This window comes from Heterodontus francisci, chromosome 6, assembly GCF_036365525.1.
Source record: "Heterodontus francisci isolate sHetFra1 chromosome 6, sHetFra1.hap1, whole genome shotgun sequence".
Classification (NCBI taxonomy): Eukaryota; Metazoa; Chordata; class Chondrichthyes; order Heterodontiformes; family Heterodontidae; genus Heterodontus; species Heterodontus francisci.
Window position 1 is genome coordinate 78,983,661 of NC_090376.1, and position 19,155 is coordinate 79,002,815.

Sequence of the window (19,155 nt, forward strand, 5' to 3'; positions counted from 1 at the left end):
CATCTGCAAATTTCAAAATTGTACTCCCTATACCCAAATTCAGGTCGTTTATACAGATATAAAAGCAATTTTTCCTCATACTTCAATCAGAAACACATCCTTTTATCACTATTCACTGCCTCCTAACCCTTAGCCAACTAAATAATCAAGTTATCACCATCCCTTTCATACCACATGCTTCTATTTTCTGAATAAGTTCCATTTCCCTTTTTCTGCTTCCACTGCTTGCCCCTCTTCTTGGTGTTGTGATTGGATTTCCTTTATAGGTTACCAGATTATCTCTGCCATCTTCTCTCTCCTCCAAAAAAGGACATTTTCCTTTTGATACCTTAGTTCACTCTTCCCCACTTGAGCTGTCCCTTTCTGCACAAGTGCAGAAGATGCAACACATGTCCATTCATGTCCTACCACTGTTGTCCAGGAACCCAAACATTTCTTCCATGCAAGACAGCAATTTATGCGTATTTCCACTGTTACCACTCCATTTTTAACCTTCACTGTCCAATGAAGCTTAAAGCAAACTGCACGAACAGCCATACAACTTCAGCCCGCTAGCACAAACACTGACTTGGAAAAATTCAAACAACTTTAGCCCCCATTTTCTTTACAGCAGGGAATATTGGTGACAGGTTATTAAGAGGAGGTAGGGTGGCATTTAGATTGGAGACCTTTCATTGAACGAAGTACTGGCAGAGGAGTTGCACCTTTGTTGTCGACTTGCTAAAAGATTTTCAGAACCAGTGGGTCCCATCCTATTCTGCCAGCTTCAATTTTAATTTTAGTCATGTTTTAGCGGCTTTCAGATTGTCTTCTGGGTTATTTCAATTGCCTAAACTATTTGCACCTTTTTGGTTTCTCTGCTGTCTTTATTGTCTCCATCCATTGACTCCTGTAAACATCATAGTTGCGTAACAATTCACTGCTTATTTTAAGCAAATTACTCCTTGTGCTTCCCCCCTCCCCAGCCACCCCCCACTTTGTTCTAATTTTAAATTGTGATGCAAGATTATATGCCTGAAACATCAAATTATCTGTCCTTCCCACAGATGCTTGGTGCTCTTCTTTACCACCAGCATGATTTGGAGGACAGCGAATGTGGTACCATTATTTAAGATGGGTAGCAGGGATAAACCAGGTAATTACAGGCCAGTGCGTCTAACATCAGTGGTAGGGAAACTATTGGAAAAAATTCTGAGGGACAGGATTAATCTCCACTTGGAGAGGCAGGGATTAATCAGGGATAGTCAGCATGGCTTTGTCGGGGGGAGATCGTGTCTAACAAATTTGATTGAATTTTTCGAGGTGACGAGAGGTGTAGATGAGGGTAAAGCAGTTGATGTAGTCTACATTGACTTCAGTAAGGCTTTTGATAAGGTCCTGCATGGGAGATTGGTTAAGAAAGTAAAGGCCAATGGGATCCAGGGCAATTTGGCAAATCGGATTCAAAATTGGCTTAGTGGCAGGAGGCAGAGGGTGACGATAGAGGGTTGTTTCTGTGAGTGGAAGCCTGTGACCAGTGGTGTACCACAGGGATCGGTGCTGGGACCCTTACTGTTTGTAGTGTGCATTAATGATTTAGACGTGAATATAGGAGGTATGATCAGTAAGTTCGCAGACGACACGAAAATTGGTGGAGTCATAAATAGTTAGGAGGAAAGCATTAGACGACAGGATGATATAGATGGGCTGGTAAGATGGGCGGAGCAGTGGCAAATGGAGTTTAATCCTGAGAAGTGTGAGGTGATGCACTTTGGGAGGTCTAACAAGGCAATGGAATATACAATGGATGGTAGGACCCTAGGGTGTACAGAGGGTCAGAGGGACCTTGGGGTGCTTGTCCACAGATCACTGAAGGCAGCAGCACAGGTAGATAAGGTGGTTAGGAAGGCATACGGGATACTTGCCTTTCTTAGCCGAAGCATAGAATATAAGAGCAGGGAGGTTATGATGGGGCTGGTTAAGCCACAGTTGGAGTACTGTGTACAGTTCTGGTCGCCACACTATAGGAAGGATGTGATTGCACTGGAGAGGGTGCAGAAGAAATTCACCAGGATGTTGCCTGGGCTCGAGCATTTCAGTTATGAAGAGAGACTGGATAGGCTAGGGTTGTTTTCCTTAGAGCAGAGAAGGCTGAGGGGGGACCTGATTGAGGTATACAAAATTATGAGGGGCATTGATAGGGTAGATAGGAAGAAACTTTTTCCCTTAGCGGAGAGGTCAATAACTAGGGGGCACAGATTTAAGGTAAGGGGCAGGAGGTTTAGAGGGAAGTTGGAGGAATTTTTTCACCCAGAGGGTGGTTGGAATCTGAAACACACTGCCTGAAGGGTGGTAGAGGCAGGAACACTCACGACATTCAAGAAATATTTAGATGAGCACTTGAAACGCCATAACATTCAAGGCTATGGGCCGTGCGGGGAAACGGGATTAGTTGGGACGGGTGCTTGATGGTTGGCGCAGGCGCATTGGGCCGAAGGGCCTGTTTCTGCGCTGTAAAACTCTGACTCTCTAAGTTAGTTAAGGCAGAACTCAAAAATCAAGAGCAAAAGAATTCAAAAGTTAAAAGCGAGGAACGCAAAACCAAAAATGGGCAACACAACACACAAAAGCATTGAAAAAAATTGTACAGTTGAATTGGATGATTAATTTAAATTCACAAAAAAGGGTCACTGACCTAAAACATTAACCATTTCTCTCCACAGGTGCTGCCAGACCTGAGTATTTGCTGCATTGTATTAATTTCAGATTTACAAGAGCAAAGCAATACGGATGCTGATCAGTAAAGAGTTATATTTGTACTACCACTTTCACATTGATGCAGTTTCAGGTGCATATCGTAACTTCCAATCTCTCAGGAGTCATCTCCACAATGCACAAAAGCCAAGCAGTCTGAAACCATTCCAGCAGCCCATCTCATTTGATATGGGTTTGGTACTGGATGCCAGATAACTTGGTTATCTGTTGTCATCCTTTCTTCCATGGTGAAGACTCCAGGAGCCACTTAGGAGACAACTGGCAGTGAGTTGAGGCCATGGGGGAAGGGGTGGCGGGTGAGGGAATGCTTCTTCATACCAGGGATATAAATTCTTGCACCTCACACCAGAGCCTTGATGGAGGATTAATTGTGCTCGTAGCCCCAGACTATATATGGGTAACACCCAAGATTCACTTGTGTCAAATATAGCAAAGCTGCCCTCTACCCCCTCCTCTGTACTTGCTGAAAACCTGTCACATCTCTAACTTTTTCGGTTTCTCTTTCCACATATACAGATTTCCATCATAGGCCCATGCCTATAGGCTGTTCCCAGTCTGGAAAGTTTCCATTATCAATGGATCATTTGCAGTTTTCCAACCAATCTTCTATTTGGTATCATGTTAACTTCTGTTCTGTAACTCCTTTCCCAAGTCATTAGCGTAATGAAACCTGGTCAAAGGTTTTCTGGAAATCCAAGTATATTAAAGATACAGTATGCTCTAAATGCCTTGGAAAAAGTCTAACCCATTTGCTTAAATCTGAGATGCAACAGGGTTTAACCAGGTATAGAGGGAGGGAAAGGTGAGTGTTGCGGGGAGGGGAAGAAAGAGAAGAGGGCAGGTCTGTGATAGGGTACAAAGCAGGAGAGAATAAATGAGAAAAGGGATGATGATAATGCAGAGGTTATAGAAAGGGAGGAACTTAGAACAATCATCACTAGGGAAAAAGTACTGAGCAAACTATTGGGGTTGAAGGCAGACAAGTCTCCAGGGCCTGATGGCCTACATCCTAGGGTCTTAAAGGAAGCGGCAGTGGAGATAGTGGATCTATTGGTTATAATATTCCAAAATTCTCTGGATACGGGAAAGGTTCCAGTGGTTTGGAAAAAAGCTAATGTAATGCCCTTATTCAAAAAGGGAGGCAGAAAGTAGGAAACTATAGACCAGTTAGTTTAACATCTGTCGTTAGGAAATGGTTAGAATCCATTTTGAAGGAAATAATTTAGAAAGTCAAAACGCAATCCATCAGAGTCAGCGTGGTTTTATGAAGGGTAAATTGTGTTGACTAATTTGCTCGAGTTCTTCAAAGCTGTAACAAGCAAAGTGGATGATGGGGATCCTGTAGATGTAGTTTATCTGGACTTCCAGAAAGCATTTGATAAGGTGCCACATAAAAGGTTAATACACAAGGTAAGCTCACATGGGCCAATATAATAAAAGCAAAATACTGCGGATGCTGGAAATCTGAAACAAAAACAAGAAATGCTGGATTCACTCAGCAGGTCTGGCAGCATCTGTGGAAAGAGAAGCAGAGTTAACGTTTCGGGTCAGTGACCCTTCTTCTAAGCTCACATGGGGTTAGGGGCAATTTATTAGCTTGGATAGAGGATTGGCTAACCAACAGAAAAGAGAGAATCGAGATAAGTGGGTCTTTTTCTGGTTGGCAAGATGTAACTAGTGGGGTGCCACAGGGTTCGGTCCTCAGGCCCCAACTATTTACAATCTACATAAATGACTTGGATGCAGGGATAGAAGGTACTATAGCCAAATTTGCAGATGACACTAAAACAGGTGGGACAATAAGCTGCATTAAAGAATTAAGAAATCTAGATAGGGATAGATTAGATAAATGGGCCAAAATGTGGCAGATGGATGTTAACGTAGATAAGTGTGATGTTATCCATTTTGGTCGGCAGAATAGAAAGGCAAATTATCTAAATGGAGAGAAACTTCAGAGTGCTTCGGTGCAGAGGGATCTGGATGTCCTCGTGCATGAATTGCAGAAAACTAGTTTGCAGGTACAGCAGGTAATAAGGAAGGCAAATGAAATTTTGGCATTTATTGCTAAAGGGATAGAGTATTAAAGTAGGGAAGTGTTGTTGTAACTGTACAAGGCATTGGTGAGACCGCACCTGGAGTATTGCGTACAGTTTTGGTCCCCTTACTTGAGAAAGGATGTAGTTGCATTGGAGGCAGTTCACTAGATTGATTCCAGAGATGGGGGACTTGTCTTATGAAGAGAGATTGAGCAGTTTAGGTCTTTAATCTCTGGAGTTTAGAAGAATGAGAGGAGATCTAATTGACGTATATATGATGATTAAGGGGATTGACAAAGTAGACATTGAGAGGATGTTTCCTCTTGTGGGGCAATCTAGAATGAGGGGTCATAGTTTTAGAATAAGAAGTAGCAGATTTAAAACAGAAATGAGGAGAAATTACTTCTCTCAGAGGGTCGTGAATCTATGGAATTCACTACCCCAGAGTGCGGTGGATGCCAGGGCATTGGGTAAATTTAAGGAGATGGACAGATTTTTAATTAGAAATGGGTTGAAGGGTTATGGAGAACAGGCAGGAAAGTGGAGTTAAGGCCAAGATGAGATCAGCCATGATCGTATTGAATGGCGGAGCAGGCTCGAGGGGCTGAATTGCCTACTCCTGCTCCTAGTTCTTATGTTCTTATGGTGCAAGGTAAAAGCAGATGGAAATGAGTCCCCAACTCCTTTTGCCTTGTACCAAAATATTTTTTGCCATTTAATCCCTCCTGCCTTCTACCCTATCAGAGATCTTCCTTTTTGTTCCCCCCTCCCTTTGCCTGTCGTTGTATTTGCTTAAAATCTGTTACATCTAACTTTTTCTAGTTCTGATGAAAGGTCATAGACCTGAAAGAATAACTGTTTCTCTCCATAGATGCTGCCTGATGAGTATTTCCAACATGTTATATTTATTTCAGATTTCCATCACCCACACTACTTTGTTTTTGTTTAAATTTGACCTTTTCCCTAAATCTATGCTAATTCTTTCAAAAAAAACCTCAAAAGCAAATCAACACTATCTTTAATGTAGCAAAAAGACCCAAGCTCCTTCAAAGTTGGGATCAAACCCAAGCTGGAGGAGGTGCTGGAACTTTGGGAGTTGGCAAGAGGTAGTTTAAAAGGAACATTTGCAAGTTGGAAGTGGAGCAAGGAAAAGATTTTGTGAATGGAGTTTCAAAGTGCAAAACAAAATGGCTAAAAGTTGTCACTGATGATAGAGTAATGTGGAAGAGAAAACCCATTGTAAATCTGCAGTGGGAAAACAGACATCATAGAGCTGCCATGGCTCCAGAGGTAGGGAAGGGCTAGACAATGGAGGGATTTGGCAACAAGGATGAGGATCCTGAAGCAATTGAGAGGGGAGCAGATGAAGGTCTGCATGGATTAAGGCAAGAGGTGAACCGAATTTTATGCAAGACTGGGTGTGGACAGATGAGTTCTGGATGAGTTGGATAATTTAAAACTTGAATTTTCCTGTCAGCACAGAAACCCTTTTTAGGGCATTCTGGGAGACCCCATTGATCATTTACCGGAAAATGGTTTATCATACTTATTAGGTACGCATAGCAATTTTGGACAATAGGGTGAACACAATCAATTCTACCACACACCTTGGAGACATAATTGTGGCAACTCATTGGGCAGCAAGTATTAAAAAAATGCTAGCCTTTATTTAAATGGGACTGGAATACAAAGTGGAGAAAGTTATGGTTCAGCTGTAAAGAGACTTGGTCAGACCCATTCTGGAGTACTGCGGCTTAAATTATGAGGTCAGGTTTCATAAACTTGGCCTGTATTCTGTTGAGTGCTGAGGATTGAGAGGTGATCTGATCAAGGTGTTTGAGATGATTAAAGGAATTGACCGTTTAGCCATCAAACCTATTTTCTCTGGTGGGATAATCAAGAACAAGGGGACATAATCTTAAAATTAGAGCTAGGCCATGCAGAAAGGGTAGCAGAAAGTTTGAACTCTCCCATTAGCCTGTGATGCTAGACCAATTGGAGCTTTCAACATTGAGTAGATTTTTGCGAAGGGTATCAAGCCATATGGAGCAAAGTAAGGTAAATGGAGTTCACTTGCAGATCAGTCATGATCAAATTGAATGGCGTAGCAGGCTCAAGGGGCTGAATGACCTACTTCTGTTCTGATGTACTTTTCAAAAAACAAAGTATCATTTTGGTCCTGCAAATCACTGAAAAAATGATTTTGAATGTTATTCAAAAATATAGGATGTCACACTAAGAGCTTTCAGTGGTATTTAGAGCAGAACTGAGATTTCAATTGGGCTAAATAAAGTTTAGAACCAGTTCAATTATCTCCAGGAGAGCAAAGGAAGGGGCACCTTGTATGTGTTCTTGTTCCCCAGATGCCACTGCTGCCACCACCACCACTTCCCCTGGGAATGATAAAGCATCTGGCCCTTGGAGAGTGAAGGAAGGCGAGATCACCAGCCTGTAGTGAGGAAGCACCAGGCATTGAGAAAGGAGGAACAGACATCAGAATGAGAACAGGGTGGACACACGGACTTGGACTGCCCCTCATTTGGGAGAATAAACACCAACTTGGTGTTTCCATTTCATCATTTCTGTGCAATTGCAGAAGATATACCACAGTGGTAAGAAATACATTGCATATAAAAAGTATTTAAGAAAGTAGCTTAGCATTAGATTGAAAAAAGGTCGCAGAGCTAGCAAAGGAAATAAAAGGATTTCTTCTGTAAGTATTCAATTATCTTTTGTAAATTAAATTCAGTTAATTTAAAATTAAAAAGACGTCTGACGTTGGGAGGTTCTTATCCATAACAGAAAATTGGAGATAGCCCATGGAAGCAAAATATAATTCCAGAAGCTAAACGTAATCAGCAGAAAGGCTGCTACATTTCTTATCTGGGGCACAGTACAAAACCTTACCAAGATATCAAAGCTGATGAAGCTACTTTAAAGACAGACAAAGTTGGGACTCATCTATGAGTGACCTAAAATATGACAGCCAGAAAGCCTAGAGTAAGGGTAGAAATGGCCAAAAATGTAGCACACTCCTGAATCAACTATAAACTAGCACAGCAACTTGAACTAAAATTTGAAGTGACATTTAATACAAAAAAAGTGTAATTACATACCTAAAATCAAAGCTTTACATGCACATTAAAACAAACATTCACTATTATTGTAGGCACAAGGGGGCTGGAATTTCCCCATGAGCTTGCAACCAGTGGGTTACACTGAAATTTAGAGTCTTCATTTTTTCTGGCATATCCTGCCAATGGCATAAACAAAATGATGGAACATTTTAAAAAGAGGTATAAACAAGCAGAAATCAACAAACAGCTGAGGCCAAAAGAATGCACAGAATTCACACCATTATTTTTATGAAAATTAAGGTTTGAAATAATCAAATTAGCCATGCGCATTATGCATTAAAAAAACACAATTGCAGAAGTTTTTCAATTTTTAATGCAACTCACATTGATGGCTTAAACTCCTAAGGAACAGAAAATAGTTAAGATTTTTTTTAATTGCTGAAAAATTGCAATAAAGCATAAAGTATGACTGTTTCTTAATATACATACAATACTGGATGCAATTTTATGTCTATTTGAAACCAGCGTAATTGCAGAAAACTTACAAGTACCACTCCTTACCATGCGGGCAGAACTGTCACATGCATGCAAGGAGCAATTATGAACTAGAAACTGATGAATTAACCTCCCAAAAATGAACACACTATTGCTACAAGACAAAATGGAGCAAGAGGTCAGGTGACCTCTCCTGTACTGCAAATACACACAGTGACTGCTGGAGTTGAACCCATCATGATGTCTGGACTAGCCTTGAAGAAAGCACTAGAAATGTTAATGGTCCCATTCAATGTTAATGGCTACTTTTTTCAACCAGTTAGACTGACTAACTGGTCTTTGCAAACAGAGGCTCCAGACCCAAACTCAGGATAATAGGTGTGACCACTTTACCAAGATGAGCAACATTCAAATGTCGTTGTCTAACAATGGCCACACATTCAGGAGACATTATATTAAAAGACCAGGGGAGAGCAACTTTGGTCACTTGACAGAAACCAAGCCAGATAAGTTTTTTTTAAATAAAGATTTTTCTTTGAAGAAAGCCAGAGCAGAGACAGAAAGCCAGCAGCCAGAGAGAGATCTTTTACAGCCAAGACAATGACCCTGCCAAATACCATTGTTAAAAACTACCTAGAGACAGAGTCGAAAAGGTGACCTTTGAAAGCTCCCCATCTGAGATTGAAACAGGATCTTAGTCATTGTTCAGTAACTGAGATTTAACCAAAGAGGTCTGCAGCCTAGCATCCATCCACCTGAAACTCTCCATAGCTTGACTCCAGTGAACCAGGAGAAAACGAAGAACAGGCCTGCATCATTTAAATTTTCCTCACGGGAAAGAAAACAAGGTTCCACAATGAACTTTTTTTAAAAAAAAGACCAGTCCTAAATGCAGGCTATCTTTTAATCTCCATCACACGTGTGATGTTGTGAATTTTCGGGTTTTGTTTAACATACATTCATCTTTCTTCAAACCTATGAGAAAACCTGCCATTTGTCTGTTTACTGACCATTAAAACACTATAAGGTTAAAATGCAATTCAAACACACTATCTGCAGTCAGTTGAGAGCTGTAAAGGGAAACCACCTTTATCATTTCCTACCTGTCCTTAACAAAGCCATTAAAATGAACCATGGTGCATACTGGCACAAGGTGTATAACACATTTACACCTGAATTTCCAATCTTTCACACCAGAAATTGGTGTTATGTCCCAGTTGCATGTTGCACATATAGGCACAAATTCATAGGAAATTCTGATCAGATTTTATATGGCTCATCATTTGAATACAGTTTCTTGTTAAGCTATCATACTCTCATCTCCCAATTGGCCATCATTTCCACTTTTGGATATGTAATCATTTATAGATAACACTTCTGAACTATTAAGGAGACTAATTACTGAGGGGGTGCGTGCGATGGACCAGGAAAGATCATATCCTTCTGAAGTGCATGAACTGTCCAACATCAAAGTGCTCGTAAATGTCCCAAATTTGTTAAAGCTAGCTGTATAGGAGCTATCCATTCGAGACTGCTGTCCACTGGCCGCTTTTGACATTCTGACTGTGACAGAAATCTGGCTCAAGGCAGGCAGCTCCCTTCAAAGTTAGACGAAGGTGTTATAGTAAGAGAAAGAAAAAAAAAATCAAGAAATGGCAGATTTTCTAAATACTTATTTTGTATTGATCTTCACAGAAGAGTATAAGGATAAACTATCAAATACAAGGAAAACTAAAAATAAATCAAGGAAAGGGACTTACTGGCTTTATTACTGGCTTTAATAGTGATAAAAATAATAATGAAGAAAACAACTAGACTAAGTTTAGACAAATCTCCAGGACTTGATGGCTTCCATCCCAGGGCATTAAAAGTAAGTGAGGTAACTGTAGATGTTGTAGTCATGATCTTCCAAAACTCTCAATTCAGGAATTATCCTCTTGGATTGGAAAATTGTCAATGTCACTCCATTATTCAAGAAAATTAGGAGAGATAAACTAGGAGATTATCGGTCTATTAGTCTGGCATTTGTTGTGGGGAAGTTACTAGAATATATTAGGGATAGAGCGCTTGGACAAATATAAACTGATCAGAAAGAGCCATGAGAATTTGTAAAAGCCAAGTCATATCTAATGAGACTGTTTGAATATTTGAGGAACTAATTAATGTGGTAGATCAGGGAAACATCCTTCTGGACTCACCATTGAGTTCAACAATTTCAGACTGTAATCTCTACCCCCATTTTGTTTCCTTTTATCTCTGCAGGTTTTATTTTTAGCTAGTTTTTCTCTAGTTTTTGCTTTCAGATGACAGCTGTTCATCATTCAAACCTCCGACACACATGTTGTTTCTACAATTGTCTCATTACCAATCCCTTTGTCCTTGCACCACCAACCAACCCTTTTGTCATTTTAATCCTCCTGTCTTCCACCCTATCACAGACCGTCCCTTTGTTCTTTTTCCTACCCTTTCCTCTTTCATTTGCTTCAAACCTATTTCATTTCTAACTTTTCCCCAGTTCTGATGAAGTCATCAACCTGAAACATTAACTGTTTCTTTCTCCACAGATGCTGCCAGACCTGCTGAGTATTTCCAGCATCCATAGTATTTTGTTTGTGTGTGGTAGATAAGGGAGTGTCTATGGATGTTAATTCTATGAACTTTCAGAAGGCATTTGATAAATTCCACATAAAAGACCTAACAAAAATGAGGGTTCACGGAATTAGAGGCACTCTATCAACATGGGTAAAGAATTGGTTAGGAGGTAGGAGATACAGAGTAGGGATTATAGTTAAGTACTTCAACTGGAAAGATGTGAGTTGTGGTTCCACCACCAACCCTCCAAACCTCAGCCTGTCCCATGCCAAGATCTGACCAGGGGCCTCAGCTAATCACTATATTTATACATTGCTTGGTTAAAAGAATAGAAAGCCCTATATTAAAGTTTGCTGACAACAGGTCAGGTTAGGTGGCACAGTAAATAGTGTAGATGGGAAAGGATAAAGTTGCAAAGGGGTATTGGTAGATTAAGTGAGTCGGCAAAACTGTGGCAAATGTAGCTTAATGTGGGGAAGTGTGAAGTCATCTACTTTGAAGCCAAGGAAGATAAACCAGTATTTTCGAAATGGCAGGAAGCTGGGAACTATGAAGGAGGAGAGAGATTTTAGATGAGCAAACACAGAAATCACTAAAGGTTAATGAACAGGTATGAAAAAATATAGAAAGGCGAAAGGAACGTTGGCCTTTATCTCAAGGGGGCTGAATACAAGGGGTGGAGGTCATGTTCCAGTTATATAAAGTTCTGGTTAGACAGCATTTAGAGTACTCCATTCAGATCTGTGTACCATACCTCAGGTAGTTTATATTGAAGGTTGGGAGGAGCACTGCAGTGCAGCTTCACCAGAATGATACTGGGGCTAAAAGGTTAAATTATGAGGGTAGGTTACATAGACTAGGTTTGTATTCCTTTGTGTATAGACGATAAAGGGATGATGTAATTGAGGTGTTTAAAATGATTAAAGGATTTGATAGAGAGAAACTATCCACCCTATTTCCTCTGGTGAAGTCTAGCACAAGGGAGCATAGCCTTAAAGTTAGAGCTAGACCAATGCAGGGGTGCAAAGAGTAGTGGAAATCTGGAACTATCTCCCCCCGAAAGTTGAGAGGTGAAATCAACTGAAAATGTGAAAACTGAGATTGATATTTTTTTGTTAGGCAGGGGTATTAAGGATGATGGACTCAAAGCAGATAGATGGAGTTAAGATATAAATCAGTCATGACCTAATTGATATATCATGTTGAGCAGTACAACGGCTCACTCTTCTCATCCAACCCATTACTCAAAGGAACAGATCCTTCTCTCTATGACAAACATCCACTCCTATTCCCCCACCCAACTGCAAAGAGCTCACATTGCTCTGTCTGAGATCAAGACAATCCACACAGTGCCCACTGCCACTACCTCCTTCTTCTCCCTCAATGCTCTTGACCTTATCCCAGTTTCGCCACTTAGTCTCCACCAGCCTCAAATCATTCTGCAATTTCTCTCCACCCACCTCCCCAAGCTTCGCCTCCTGTATCTTCATTTTCACTCCCAACTTCCACTCAGATATTCTAAATGGTTCTTTTTGTTCAGGCATACTCTCCACCTTCCAAAATCACTATCAGTCTCCTCCTCAAAAAGCTCATCCTTACACAAGAAATAGGAGCAGAAGTGGGCCATATGACCCATTGAGCCTGCTCCACCATTCAATACGATCATGGCTGATCTTGGGCCACAATTCCATTTTCCTGCCTGCACCCCATATCCCTTGATTTCCTGCGAGACCAAAAATCTATCTATCCCAGCCTTAAATATATTCAACAGTGGAGCATCCTCACCCACTGGGGTAGAGAATTCCAAAGATTCACAATCCTTTGAGTGTAGCAATTTCTCATCTCAGTCCTGAAAGATCAGCTCCTTATCCTGAGACTGTGCCCCCACGTTCTAGATTCCCTGACCAACAGAAACAATCGCTCAGCTTCGACCCTATGAAGCCCTTTCAGAATCTTGTATGTCATAATTAGATCACCTCTCATTCTTCTGAACTCCAGACAATATAGGCCCAATTTACTCAGCGTCTAATCATAGGATAACCCCCTCATCCCAGGGACCAATTTAGTAAATCTTCGCTGCACCGCCTCCAGTGCAAGTATTCTTAAATACGGAGACAAAAACTGCACACAGTATTCCAGGTGCTGTACAATTTTAGTAACACTTGTTTATTCCTGTACTCCAATCCCCTTGCAATAAATGCCAACATGCCATTTGCCTTCCTAATAGCCTGCGGCACTTGCATGTTAACTTTGTGCGTTCCTTGTACGAGTGCCAAGTCTCTCTGAACATCAACACTTACCAGTTTCACACCTTTTAAAAAGTATTCGACTTTTCTATTTTTACGACCAAAGTGAACAACTTCACACTTCCCAACATTATACTCCATTTGCCATCTTGTTGCCAACTCACTTAACCTGTCTTGCAACCTCTCTGCATCCTCCCCACAGCTTACCTTTCCACTGAGCTTTGTGTCATCAGCAAACTTAGATACATTACTCTCCGTCTCTTCATCCAAGTCATTAATAGAGTGTAAACAGCTGCGGCCCCAGCACTGATCCTTGCAGCACCCCACTATTCACTGCCTGCCAAATTGAAAATGCCCCATTTATGCCCACTCTCTGCTTCCTGTTTGTTAACCAATCCTTTATCCATGCTAATATATTACCCCATACACCATGAGCCCTTATCTTGTCCATTAATCTTTTATGTGGCACCTTATTGAATGCCTTTTGGAAATCTAGGTATACTACATCTACTGGTTCCCCTTTATCTACCCTAATTACATCCTCAAAAAGCTCTAATAAATTTGTCAAACTGGATCTCCCTTTAGTAAAATCATGCTGACTTGTTCTAATCATACTATGCTTTTCCGAGTGCAATGTTAAGACTTCTTTCATAATTGTTTCCAGCATCTTCCCAATGACTGATGTTAGGCTAACTGGCCTATAGTTCCATTTTCTCTCTACCTCCTTTCTTGTAAGATTTGCTAACTTCCAATCTGACAGGACCATTCCTGAATCTAAAGAATTCTGAAAAATCATAGCCAGTGTATCCACTATCTCTGCAGCGATCTCTTTTAGAACTCTAGGGTGCAGGCCATCTGGTCCCGGGGACTTGTCAGATTTTAGTCCCTCAAGTTTCTCTAACATTTTTTCTCGGCTGATATCAATTTCCTTAATTTCCTCACTCTTTGTAGCCCCTAGGTTACTGTCTATTTCTGGTATGGAACTTGTCTCTTCTACTGTGAAGACAAACACAAAATATTTCTTCAATGCCTCTGCCATTTCCTCATTCCCCATGATGATTTCTCCTGTCTCTGCCTCTAAGGGACCAACGTGTACTTTAGTTACTCTCTTCCTTTTTATGTACTTATAAAAGCTCTTACAATCTATTTTTATATTGCTGGCTAGTTTTCTCTCATATTCTATTTTTTCCCTTATCAACGTTTTGGTGGCCCTTTGCTGGTTTCTAAAACAATCCCGATCCTCAGACTTGCTATTATTTTTTGTAGCATTGTAAGCCTCTTCTTTTAGTCTAATACTTCCTGAGTGAGCCACAGATGGGTCTTTCTTGACCAGTTTTTGTTTTTGAATGGAATGTACTTTTGCTGAACCCTTTAAATTGTTCCTTTAAATGTTTCCCTCTGTTCATTTTCCACCATACCTTCCAGTCTATTTAACCAATTAACCTTAGCAAGTTCTCCCCTCATACCTTCGTAATTGGCTTTAAGTTTAAGATTCTTATTTGTGATTGAAATGTGTCACTTTCAAACTTAACTTGAAATTCACCAGGTTGACACCGGATTTTACTGTCAGCGCTCCAAAACACTGTCACAAAAACATTTTACAAACTCATGGTCCCGCATGGTAAGCTGGTCGAGAAGGTTCGAACACATGGGATCCAGCGTGAGCTAGCAAATTGGATACAAAATTGGCTTGGTGATAGGAGGCAGAGGGTGGTAGTGGAGGGTTGTTTTTCAGATTGGAGGCCGGTGACCAGTGGTGTGCCGCAGGGATCGGTGTTGGACCCTCTGTTGTTTGTTATATATATTTTAGTTTAGTTTAGAGATACAGCACTGAAACAGGCCCTTCGGCCCACCGAGTCTGTGCCGACCATCAACCACCCATTTATACTAATCCTACACTAATCCCATATTCCTATCACATCCCCACCTGTCCCTATATATTTCCCTACCACCTACCTATACTAGGGGCAATTTATAATGGCCAATTAACCCATCAACCTGCAAGTCTTTGGCATGTGGGAGGAAACCGGAGCACCCGGAGGAAACCCACGCAGACACAGGGAGAACTTGCAAACTCCGCACAGGCAGTACCCAGAATCGAACCCGGGTCCCTGGAGCTGTGAGGCTGCGGTGCTAACCACTGCGCCACTGTGCCGCCAGAATGACTTGGATGTGAATGTAAGGGGTATGATTACTAAATTTGCAGGTGACACCAAAATTGGTGGTATAGTGGACAGTGAAGGAGGTTGTCTAAGATTACAACAGGACATAGATCAACTGGGAAAGTGGGCAAGTGAGTGGCAAATGGAATTTAACACAAACAAGTGTGAAGTGATGCATTTTGTGAAGTTAAACCAGGGCAGGACATATACAGTGAATGACAGGGCCCTGGGGAGTGTTGTTGAGCAGAGACACCTTGGGGTGCAAGTACATAGTCCCCTGAAAGTGGCACCACAGGTAGACAGGGTGGTGAAGAAGGCATATGGCATGCTTGCCTTCATCGGCCGAGGCATTGAGTACAAGAGTTCGGACGTCATGTTACAGTTGTACATAACGTTGGTTAGGCTGCATTTAGAGTACTGTGTGCAGTTCTGGTCGCCGTACTACAGGACAGATGTGATTAAACTAGAGAGGATGCAGAAAAGATTCACAAGGATGTTGCCTGGTTTGGAGGGCTCGAGTCTTAAAGAGAAATTGGATAGGCTAGGTCTGTTTTCCCGGGAGCGAAGGAGGCTGAGAGGGGACATGATAGAGGTATATAAAATTATGAGAGGCATAGATAGGGTAGATAGCCAGAGTCTGTTTCCCATGGTAGGGGTGACTAAAATTAGAGGGCATAGACTTAAGGTGAGGGGGAGGAGGTTTAAAGGGGATCAAAGGGCTAACTTTTTCACACAAAGAATAATGAGTATCTGGAATGAGCTGCCTGAGGAGGTGGTGGAGGTAGGAACAGTAGCTACATTTAAGAGGCATCTGGACAGGTACTTGAATGAGCAAGGCATAGAGGGATATGGAATTAATGCAGGCAGGTGGGATTAGTATAGATAGGCATTATGGTCGACATGGACGCGGTGGACCGAAGGGCCTGTTTCTATGCTGTATGACTCTATGACTCATATTTGAGACCACTTTTGCCAATTTGATTGTCCCAGTCTATATGCAGATTCAAGTCCCCCAGAAGTAATACATTACCATTTTTTTTTTACATGCTCCAGCTTTTCCCATTTAATGTTCTGTCCAAAAATATAACTACTGTCAGGGGGCCAGTAAACTGCTCCCACTAGTGTTTTCTGACTCCTGCTACTCCTAATTTCCACCCAAACTGATTCTACTTCATGATTTTGAGGCCAGATCCCTTCTCAGTAATGTCCTTATGTCATCCTTTACTACCTCTCCTCCTTTGCATTCTGTCTGTCTCTCTGAAATATTGTGTACCCTGGAATATTCATTTCCCAACCTTGATCTCCTTGTAACCATGTCTCGGTAATGGCAATTAGATTAGAATTACCCATTCACCCGGTCAAACCAAGTCATCTTAAAGCTTATTTTCTTCGAGGTCTTTGAATGCGTCATTGGATACTATACCCATCACTTCCAAACTGCTATTTCAGTCAAGCCTCCACCCTGTTCATAGCACCAAGACTGTCATCTGTGGCTTTGGCCAGGATATTATATGACTAACACTGCATTATCCCTCTGCAACTTCTCCACAGCACTGGATACAGTCAACCACATCTTCCTCCATCATCTATTTTGCTGTTCAGTTCAGAGAGATCAGCATTCCTTTATTCATCTGGCAATGACTTTTCTTTTCCTGCCCCCTAATTACCTCAGAATTCCCTCAAACATCGAACTACATGCTACCCCCAGTGACAGTCTCCATGGGCACAGGATCACTTTCCAAATGTACATTGATGACACTCAGCTGGACCTACCCTCATTTCCATGATTCCACAACCACCTTGTACCTTTGTCTCTCGGTCTGGCACATCGTGGATGATTGAAAATTTCCTTCAACTAAACATTAGGACCAAAGCCATTGTGTTTGCCTCCACCAGAAGCTCCAGTCCTGTGCCACTGACTATTCCCTTCCTCAAACACATTCTGAACAGACTCCAGACAGTGTGAAACCTTAATCATGTCTGATCCCAAGCTGAGCTACAAACCCCACAATCCAACACCAAGACTAACTACCATTCCTAAAATATTGCTCACCTCCACTCGTCTCATCCTCACGCTTTTGACCACTATACTCAAATTCATCCAACAGACTCCATAAATGTCAACATGTTCAAAAATATGGTCTCACACTTGACTAACACCCCTCTTCTCATAGACCTACATTATCTGCGTCTTTCCCAGTATAGAAAATGCAAAATCCTCCTCTTGGTTTTCAAATCCTTCCACAAACTAGTCCCACCCTAGCTATTCCAGCCTTATGTCCTCTCCAACATTATTTGGTCATTGACATTAACCGGGTATATCCCCCATACTTCTCCATTTGTGCCTTAACTAGTGTTGGAGACTTCATCTAGAATTCTCTCCATCCTTAAAAACCTCTCTTTCCAGGAAGACTTTTGGACAAACAGTTCATTCTCCACTCACATCCCACGAGGTCTCTTGGGACATTATGGTAACAGCTGCTGTGATACACAATAAGGCCATTGTTATGTTGCAGGCAGACATCCATACGATTGGCACCTAGGTGCCATGATGACCAATCTCTGCGGACAGGGGCTTTAAGCACATGCACGTAGTACTGTTTCTTCTCATATTAAAGTGGGCAGGGTTATCCATTTTGTATGAACATTAAAAAAAACGACTAATTTTCAAAGTTTCTCAGATGGTTGAAACCCAGCACTTTTAAAAATGACATTTTGCACTGAGCTGGAGTATACTGCAACTTGTGAAAACTTGGACCACGTTAACCCAATCCCTGCTAGGAAATAACACAAAAATGCTGCTTTGCCTTCAAATAAATAAGTGCAATGCATGCAGTAAGAGATCAAGATAAAATGGCATAAATCAAGCTTTGATTTAGTCGAAATACCAGAGCCTTGGTTTACTGCTAGTGATGACGCTTTACATAAAAAAAACCCAACCTAATAAGCCCTTTAGCCTCCCTCCCTATATCATTCCATTTCAACAATTCAATCAAGCAGATGCAAGAATATCCTGTGATAACTTCCATCTGTTTCTTCTACCTCTTTGCATTTCACTTTTCCTCTACCATCACAAATAAATTAGCTGAGAACTCACCATAAAGGAGAGCAAGCACCAAGCACAAACCCCAATCTCCAGTCACTCCAGAGCAAAGCAAAACCTTGCCCAGCCACTCGCAGAATACCTCACACGCCGAATACATTCCATCACCAAGGCACCTACTTGAAAAGTGTTAATGCCCCATTGATAGATTCTTGCTCCTGTTGGCCCACAGGATCCTTCACCACATGTGGCTATTGAGGTAGAAGCTAAAAGTTCATTTAAAGGGGACACAAATATCAGAAAAAGAGGAATATATAAGGATCGGCAGGGGATGGGGTGACAGGAGAGAGCGTGCCAGCACTGGGACCTGAATGGCCTTCTCCTGTGCTCTTAGAACCAACATGATATCCACAAAACCAAAATTTTGACAATTCAAAGTAACATTTGATATTAAAATGAACTATCTGGATCTAGGAGCTTGTCAGATATCAAAGCATTTATAATAAATCTGTACAAACTTGTACCTACAATAAAACTGTTGTCAACAGCAACCATAAGAATTAGTGGGATCAAAGTTCTGTTGTATCCTTTGGCTGTACTTACTAGTATTGTACGTGCAATGCTGGAGGTCTGCAACAGTAAAAATGCTGGGTGCACAAAACCTTATGAAAAAACTGTGCCTTGATTTTTGTGGATATTGGAAAAATCTGTGATAAGAATGCATGATGTCCTTGGGCGAGCAAAATTTAC

The 19,155-nt window shown here is 41.3% G+C and overlaps 1 protein-coding gene across 3 annotated transcripts in view; it reads right to left on the reverse strand.

Annotated features, from left to right (window-relative positions):
• Positions 1–19,155, reverse strand: part of dlg2 (discs, large homolog 2 (Drosophila)) — a 1,345,388-nt gene that overhangs the window by 1,320,375 nt on the left and 5,858 nt on the right. The window lies entirely within an intron of this gene.